We start from the raw sequence: 9,043 nt of genomic DNA on the forward strand, positions 1-9,043 counted from the left end.
AATTCACAATTTTGGTTTTTAATAACAAAAAAAAAAAAAAAAAAGAAAATCTCACAACTCTTTGCGTAAACTTTTTGAGAAGGTTTACTAGTTTGTGTTGAGCTGCATTCGAAGCCGTCCTGGGTGCATGCGGCCAGCACACCACTGTTTGGACAAGCTTGCCCTAGACCCACCCAAGGTAGATGTGGACAGGAGATCAGAGCCCATTACTACCTGACTGTTCCTGAATGGAAACCTACTGGAAAAAGATGATACTGGCTGCTGTCACAGCTGCTGGAAAAAAAAAAGTCAAAATCCACTATTTGGTTCAAAACCGTGTAATACTAGAAGACTTCAGCCTTCTGGTAAACTACAAAAAATCCTCACTCAGGTACTGCTTAATTTAATTTAATTTAATTTAATTTTTTTGAGACAGAGTCTGCCTATGTTGCCCAGGCTAGAGTGCTGTGGTGCAATCATGGCTCACTGCAGCCTCAGCCCGATGAGATCAAGTGATTCTCCTGCCTCTGCCTCCCAAGTAGCTGGGACTACAGGTGTCCATCACCATGCCTGGCTGATTTTTTAAATTTAGAGGGGAGGAGGTCTTGCTAGATTGCCCAGGCTGGTCTCAAACTCCTGGGCTCAGGTAATCCTCCCGCCTTAGCCTCCTAAAGTGTTGGGATTTACAGGAGTGAACCACCGCATCTGGCATGGGTACCACTTATAGTGTCAAGCAAGTCCCTTCCATGGGGACAGAAAATCCTTCAGATCATAATGTGGATTCAGTGTAGAATGCTCCCAGTTTTCAAGACTGACAAAAGAAACTGGGATTTAAACATTTTAATAATAATGGATATGAGGAGGTGTCACTGCCCCTTTACTGCAGGGACAAGGAGTGTTTGCTGAAACATGTTTGGGATTTGTTCCTACTGCTGTCATCAGCTTTTCTTATTGTGAATTTTTAAGACATTAAGAGAGCCCTATATAGCTTTAGAAATATTCAGACTGGCCGGGCACGGTGGCTCACGCTTGTAATCCCAGCACTTTGGGAGGCCGAGGCGGGTGGATCGTGAGTTCAAGAGATCGAGACCATCCTGGTCAACATGGTGAAACCCCGTCTCTACTAAAAATACAAAAATTAGCTGGGCATGGTGGCGCGTGCCTGTAGTCCCAGCTACTCGGGAGGCTGAGGCAGGAGAATTGCTTGAACCCAGGAGGCAGAGGTTGCGGTGAGCCAAGATCGCGCCATTGCACTCCAGCTTGGGTAACAAGAGCGAAACTCTGTCTCAAAAAAAAAAAAAAAAAAAAAAAGAAATATTCAGACTTTTTGTTTTTGAGACGGAGTCTCACTCTGTTGTGGGACTGGAGTGCAGTGGCAACCTCTGCCTCCTGGGTTCAAGCGATTCTCCTGCCTCAGCCTCCTGAGTAGCTGGGACTACAGGTGCGCGCCACTACACCCAGCCAATTTTTTGTATTTTAGTAGAGACGGGGTTTCACTGTGTTTGCCAGGATGGTCTCAATCTCTTGACCTAGTGATCTGCCCGCCTCGGCCTCCCAAAGTGTTGGGATTACAGGTGTGAGCCACCGCACCCTGCCTAGAAATATTTTTATGTAAAAGAGGGTAGGGATTAAGTTCAAGTTCAGGAGTCGAGTCATCGACATTATGCCTGCATTTCCCATTTTTAAACAGTTCTCATGAAGTTATTAATATCCTAGTTTTACTGTTACAGCTGAAGGCCTTTCATCCTGTTATAACTTTGGCATTAAGGCAGTAGCTGGAAAAGCTTCATCAGTCATGTCTTTACCCTTCTGCTCTTAGAACTCATTGTCATTCACGTGTACCGTGAAAAGAAATGTTTCTTTCCAATACTTTCTTTGCTTCTACCTCTTATTGCTATTTTTAACACAGGAGCCCAGCAGATCCCTTTACATTGTAAGTCATAGGCATGAGATGTCTTTTTAGGGTGATGGAAATGTTCTACAATTGGGTTGTGGTGGCAATTGCACGACTCTGTATATTTCCTAAAAATCATTAAATTGTACATTTAAAATGGGTGGGTCTTGTGGTATATAAATTACACTGCAGTCAAGTCAGATCACGTCACCTTTGTGCTTAAAAACCTCTCAGGGGACCCATCTCTCACGGATTCAAAATTAAAGTCATTGCAATGGCCTGGAAGCCCTGTCCGACCTTCTCTTCATACTCTGTGCTCCAGCCACACTGGCCTTGCTGTTCCTTCTTTGAAATGGTTTGGATGTTTGTCCCTTCCAGATTTCTTGGTGAAATGTGATGTGGGGCCTGGTGGGAGGTGTTTGGGTCATGGGGGTGGATCCTTCGTAAATGCCTTGCTGCCCCCTTCTTGGTGATGAGTGAGATCTCACTCTATTAGTTCATGAAAGATCTGCTTATTTAGAGAGTCTGGCAGCCTGGCATGGTGGCTCACACCTGCAATCCCAGCACTTTGTGAGGCTTAGCTGAGCGAACTGCTTGAGGCCAGGAGTTGAGACCAGCCTGGCCAACATGGCGAAACTCGTCTCTACTAAAAAACAAAAATTAGCCCAGTGTGGTGGTGCATTCCTGTAATCCCAGCTTCTTGGGAAGCTGAGGCACGAGAATTGCTTGAACCTGGGAGGCAGAGGTTGCCATAAGCCAAGATCACACCACTGTACTCCAGCCTGGGTGACAGAGTAAGACTGCCTAAAAAAGAAAAAAAGTGCCTGGCATCTCCCTACTCTTTCCTGGCCAGCTCCCCCTCTGCTGTCCACCGTGAGTAGAAGCTTCCTGCGGCCTCACATGAAACAGATGCTGATGCCATGCTTCCTGTAGTCTGTGGAACGGTGGGCTAAATAAATGGCCCAGCCCCAGGTATTCCTTTACAGCAACCCAAAACGGACTAGCACACTCTCGCGTGTTGCTCCTCTCTTGGACATCCACCTGCCCCCTCCCTCACCTACCTACTCTCTGCCTGTCACCCACAAGGGTAGGACAACACAACCTTCCACCCCTGCCAGCTGCCTCATCCCCTTTCTCTGCTTTATTTTTCTCCATAGTATTTAACACTGTCTGACTTAAAACCTTATTAATTTTTCATTTCTTTTTTTTTTTATTTTAAGTTTCAACAGTAGTACCACCTTACGATACAATTAAAAAGTACATTTGCAGAATGTTTTACATAATAATGACTTCCATTTCCTGGACTTCTACTATGCACCAGGCAGAGTGCGCTAGCCACTTCACATGCGTGATCCCATATCAGTCCAACAATCTCACAAAGTTAATTCCATCCCTTTGTTTCACAAATTTTTTAGGTTCAGGAAGATTCAAAATTACATTCATGATCACTGAGCAAGTAAGTGCCAGCACTTGGATTCAAACCCAGGTCTGTCAACTTACAAACCTGCACAAAATTACCTTGTTTAATCATCATAACCCATTGCCAGAAAGACCTGTGCCTGAGTATCCCCATTTGCCCAGTAAAAAAAAAAACAGGTTAATTATTTGCTCCACATCACAGAACAAATTAACAGGAGTCAAGGTGAGAACCTGCCTTCTCACTCTATATTTCATCTTTTTTTTTTTTTCAGAGGACCAAATCGCAGTTTACATGTTACATTATAAAAGCTATACTAATGGCGGTGACAAATTACTTATGGATAGAGATAAAAATCTCCTGATTTCTGAGAATCTTAAACATTGCTATAAAGCTTAGCTCCAACGTTGGTCTGGTACTTTCCTGTTTGTTCCAGTCCACTCATGAATCAGGTACTAGTTTCAACACCCTTATTGGTTCCAGAATCCCCTCACAAATCTTATGAACAACAGTGCTGATAACATAAGGGCACAAGCACCCTCTCCAGGCCTTTATCCTGTCCTTAGCTGCCCTGACAGCATAACCAGACAATCAGCAGAACACCCTGAGGAAGGGCACACATCATCTTGCACGGGTTTTTTCCTTTATTTGTAAAATTGTAAACAGATTGTGTCATAAAAAATCCAGCAAGAAGGTCTCAACTCCCTGAGTCCCACTATTCGAAGCAGGCTCCCAGAGGAGGGTATCATATTATGTACTGGCAAGAAGGTCTCCTCTTCTTGAAGCTGCCGACACTGTATCCTCAAACCTGTATTCCAGAAACTGTGTCTGATGTGTTGTGGCCAAGAAGTGATTCCCCACCCAAAAAAAACAACAAAAAAAAGTAGACACCGATACAGCTCTCTGATGATGCTTTATTCTGCGAAGGGGGCACCACGCTGTTCCTTTAGCAGCATCTCCATAATTCTAATTACCTCCTGGGCTCCCTGTCTTAAGAATGTGCTGGCAAAAGTTTCTAGAATGCAGTTGAGAAATCCAGCTCCTGTGATTGAAATTCTGCCTCTTTGAATGAACTCTGTCCAATTTGGGTTTTCCATACTTTCCCGGAAGACAGACTCTGTCTTATGGATGCACACTGTGTCCATGTAAGGCAGTGACTCCGTATAACCATGTTTCTTTCCCAAGGATTGAGCCATGACTCCTCTTCTAATTGGATATAAGGTACTTTCAAAATGCTCACCTTCCTTAAAATTTCTGGAACCGCATTCTGACAGATTGCAATCCTCTTTCAGTAGATGATCCCTGTTGATTCATCTCTTTTTTCCTCCGTGATTTTTACAGAGATGACATTTTCATCCATGGGGTTCAGGTACTTTCGGAGAAAGCTGGTGACCACCTGCTCGACGGGGTACTTGTACACCTGGTGCACGTCCACCGTGACCCCCATCCCTGCGCGCCGGCCACGCCTCCGCGAGCGCAGGGCTGCCCCGGGCTCGGCTGAGGCCCGTAGGCACCCACCTAATTTTTCTTTTCTTTCTTTTTTTTTTTTTTTTTTAAATTATACAGCATCTTCAACTGAAATTCTTTTCTTTTTTTTGAGACCGAGTCTCACTCTATTGCCCACGCTGGAGTGCAATGGCACGATCTCGGCTCACTGCAACCTCCACCTCCCGGGTTCAACCAATTCTCCTGCTCAGCCTCCTGAGTAGCTGGGATTACAGGTGCCTACCACCATGCCCAGCCTAATTTTTGTATTTTTAGTAGAGACAGGGTTTCATCATATTGGCCAGGTTGGTCTCAAACTCCTGACCTCTATCCACACGTCTCAGCCTCCCAAAGTGCTGGGATTATAGGAATGAGTTACCATGCCTGGCCATTTTTAAATCAATTTTTTTAAAAAATCTTATTGATAGTCTGTCTTCCACTAGAACATAAACTCTGCAAGGGCTGTGATTATTGTCTTCTGAGCTCACTATTGAGTCTGCAGTACCTAGAACGATGGTTAAACACGTCCTAATTTACTTTTCTTATTTAAAAATTTTTAATTGCAGTAAAATAAACATAATATGAAATTTTCCATATTAACCATTTTTTTTTTTTTTTTGAGACAGGATCTCACTCTGTTGCCCAGGCTGGAGTGCAGTGGTGCAATCATAGCTCGCTGCAGCCTCTACCTCCTGGGCTCAAGTGATCCTCCCACCTTAACCTCCTGAGTAGCTGGGACCACAGGTATGTGCCACCACACCTAGCTAATTTTTTGTAGAGATGGGGTTTCCCTATGTTACCCAGGCTGGTCTTGAACTCCTGGGCTCAAGCGATCTACCTGCCTCAGCCTCCCAAAGTGCTGAGATTCCAGGAGTCAGCCACTGTGCCTGGCCTTCTGTGCCCACCCTTTTTTTTTTTTTGAGATGGAGTCTTGCTCTGTTGCCCACGCTGGAGTTTAGTGGCACGATCTTGGCTCACTCCAACCTGCACTTCCCGGGTTCAAGTGATTCTCCTGCCTCAGCCTCCCTAGTAGCTGGGATTACAGGCATCTGCCACCAGGCCTGGCTAATTTTTGTATTTTTAGTAGAGATAGGGTTTCACCATGTTGGTCAGGCTGCTCTCAAACTCCTAACCTCAGGTGATCCACTGGCCTCGGCCTCCCAAAGTGCTGGGATTACAGGCATGAGCCACCGAGCCCGCCCTTAGCTATTTCTTAGTGTACAGGTCAGTACATTCCCAATGTTCTGCAACTATCCTCATTGACTTTGGTCAATAAGAATTAAAAACACTTTTTAATCACTTTAAAAAGTTTCAATTTTTTTTTTGGCTGGGTGCGGTGGCTTACACCTGTAATCCCAGCACTTTGGGAGGCCAAAGCAGGTGGATCACCTGAGGTCAGGAGATTGAGACCAACCTGGCCAATACGGCAAAACTCTGTCTCTACTAAAAATACAAAAAATTAGTCGAGTGTGGTGGTGTGTGCCTGTAGTCCCAGCTACTCAGGAGACTGAGGCAAGAGAATCACTTGAACCCAGGAGGCGGAGGTTGCAGTGAGCCAAGATTACATCACTGCATTCCAGCCTGGGTGATAGAGTGAGACTCAGTCTCCAAAAAGAAAAAAAAAAGTTTCATTTCTAAAATTTAGCTTTCTGATTCTGTGCTTGTGCCTTCAATACTTTCACAACAATTTTCTGCTCCTTGATGAGGAAAGCATGTTTGATCCTGTCATGAACACATTTAGCACACACGGAACCACCATAGACCCTGCTGATGTGTTTTTTGTTTTGGGCAATCTCATAAGAACTTCAGGTCTCACAGCATGAACCCCTCAAAGTCTGCCTGGGCATACGCCACAAGCAGGTTTAGGTGCACTCTCAGCCTTCTTAATTGTGTTAGTCTGTTTTCATGCTGCTGTAAAGACCTACCTGAGACCGGGTAATTTATGAAGAAAAGAGGTTTCTCTCTCTCTCTCTCTCTCTCTCTCTGTGTGTGTGTGTGTGTGTGTGTGTAGAAAAGAGGTTTCATTGACTCACAGTTCTGTAGTTTAAAAAAAATTAACTAATTAATTATTTTTAGAGACGGGGTCTCGCTATGTTGCCCAGGCTGGAGTGCAGTGGCTAGTCACAGGCCTGATCCCACTACTGATCAGCACCAGAGTTCTGACCTGCTCCATTTCCGACCCGGGCCAGTTCACCCCTCCTTAGGCAGCCTGGTGGTCCCCCACTCCCTGGAGGTCACCATATTGATCCGAACTTAGTGTGGAACGCAATCAGCATAGCGCAGTACAGCCCAGAACTCCTGGGCTCAAGCGATCCTCCCACCTCAGCCTCCTGTGTAGCTGGGACTACAGGAACGCACCACCACACCCTGCAGTTCCACAGTCTTAACAGGAAGCATGACTGGGGTCCTCAGGAAACTTACAATCATGGCAAAAGGCAAAAGGGAAGCAAGCTTGCCTTCCCATGGTGGAGCAGGAGAGCGAGAGAAGGGGAAGTGCAACACACTTTTAAGCAGCCAGATCTCGTGAGAACTCAATCAGTATCACGAGAACCGCATGGGGAAATCTGTCACTATCATCCAATCATCAATCGCCTCCCACCAGGCATCTCCTTCAACATATGGGGATTTCAACATCACATGAGATTTGGGTGGGGACACAGAGCCAAACCATATCACTGGCATAAGGGTAAATAGTTCTTCTCTAGGGGCTCGGGACAGCCTAATTTTGTTAGAGGCTTTGTAGGGAAGCCTACGATTGTACTGTCACATGCTGGGACATTTCTGAATGCTTCCAGGTAGCATACCCAGAAGAGGAAAAAGAAAGACTTTGTGAGTTCAAAGGTCAAAGGCCCCCCCAGAATTTGGATAATTCAGTTTATATCTTGTTAGTTGCTCTTGTCATGTTTTCAGCAGCTCGCACTGGACTCCCGAGACAGCACTTTACCACTTGGTACCCCTAAAAGTCTGAAAATTATCTTAGGTTTTCAAAAAAATAAAAAAAAAATAAAAAAAAAAAAGACCCGAGAGCTGAGAATGGACAGCTTCGTCACAGCAGCAAACTTCAGCTCACACTATAGCCTTGGTCTCGAAAATTGTGTTTAAGTTTTTTGTAAAATGAAACATTCCTAAAATGCACCAAGTGGGGCCTGCTCTTCCAAAGAGCCCCATGGAGAATGCTTTCGGACAGTGTGGAGCCTTTGCCAGTGGGAATGAGGTGAGGGTCCCAGCTTCACCTTTGTCATTTCCCCCTTTCCATACAATGGGATTCCTTAAAGCGAGGCAAACTCTCTCAGAGCTTTCCTGTTATCTCAGGGCCGGCTCCTTTAGCTGCCACTCAGAAATCTCATCAAACAGCTGGGAAGGCAGCACCACTCACTCCCACGTGCCTGTCATGCTGTCAGTAATGAGATTCTTCTGGGCTGCAAAGACCAAAGGATCGCAAGTTCAAGAAGCAAAAGAGAAGGATTTTCTCCCTCCTGGCGGGGGCTCGTGTGTGTGGTGAGTGATAAGGGAGGAAACCAAGCAGGAAGTTATCTGCGGGTCCAGAAAAGAGACCTTGAAGGAAGCTCTATGAACGGCATGAACACACACGAAATCCATTCCAAAGATACGTGCATGCACATGATAGACACATAGAGAGGAGCCACAGAAGGGAGGGGGCCAAGAAAGGAGAAAGGGCGGCTTTGACTGTACCCCCAAGCTCCACAGTGGAATGAGGTTCACACTGTAAAGAATTGCTTAAAGGAGCCCATTTGGACATAGATCAGGATTTGGGATGAATTCTTTCAGGGAATGACTAAGTCTTCATCTCTCCTCTTTGATTCCCATCTCTTTTATTTGGCCATGCAAAGTGATAAGGCTATTACTAACATCCTGGGGGGACCCTGGAAATTAATCTGCACCGCCTGACCTCCCCTCCTTCTCCCCTCCCCTCGCCCCAGGGGAACTAAAGCGGGTTTATTTGACGATAAAGCAACTGGTGGATACAATTCCATGCAAAGGAAATAAATCACATCAAATGTAATGTCTTCTGTCTGCTATCATGGAGATGAAAGAGCCAGCTGACCGAGTGACAGTCTGTTCCGCATTTCAGCTGGTATCTAGTGACAGCCCAGACATAATTTTCAGCCAAGTGGGAGTTTGGGGACACAAGGGTCAGGATGTTTAAATGTATCTTTGTGAGCACATTGACAAACTCTTTTGCCTTGGTTTTATCTTGCGAACATCATGGGCAATAATGTTGGCCTAACTTCATAGGGTCAGGAAAC

The 9,043-nt window shown here is 45.4% G+C and overlaps 1 protein-coding gene and 1 pseudogene across 7 annotated transcripts in view; both read right to left on the reverse strand.

The window, feature by feature from the left end:
* Positions 1–9,043, reverse strand: part of TMCO4 (transmembrane and coiled-coil domains 4) — a 108,971-nt gene that overhangs the window by 21,769 nt on the left and 78,159 nt on the right. The gene's annotated exons all lie outside the window — the stretch shown is intronic.
* On the reverse strand, positions 3,562–4,819 carry LOC108287669 (annotated as a pseudogene). Its single transcript, XR_001818434.2, has one exon. The product of XR_001818434.2 is annotated as a PRELI domain-containing protein 2-like (transcript).

The sequence above is a fragment of the Cebus imitator genome, unplaced genomic scaffold (assembly GCF_001604975.1).
Source record: "Cebus imitator isolate Cc_AM_T3 unplaced genomic scaffold, Cebus_imitator-1.0 Scaffold15, whole genome shotgun sequence".
NCBI classification, from domain to species: Eukaryota; Metazoa; Chordata; class Mammalia; order Primates; family Cebidae; genus Cebus; species Cebus imitator.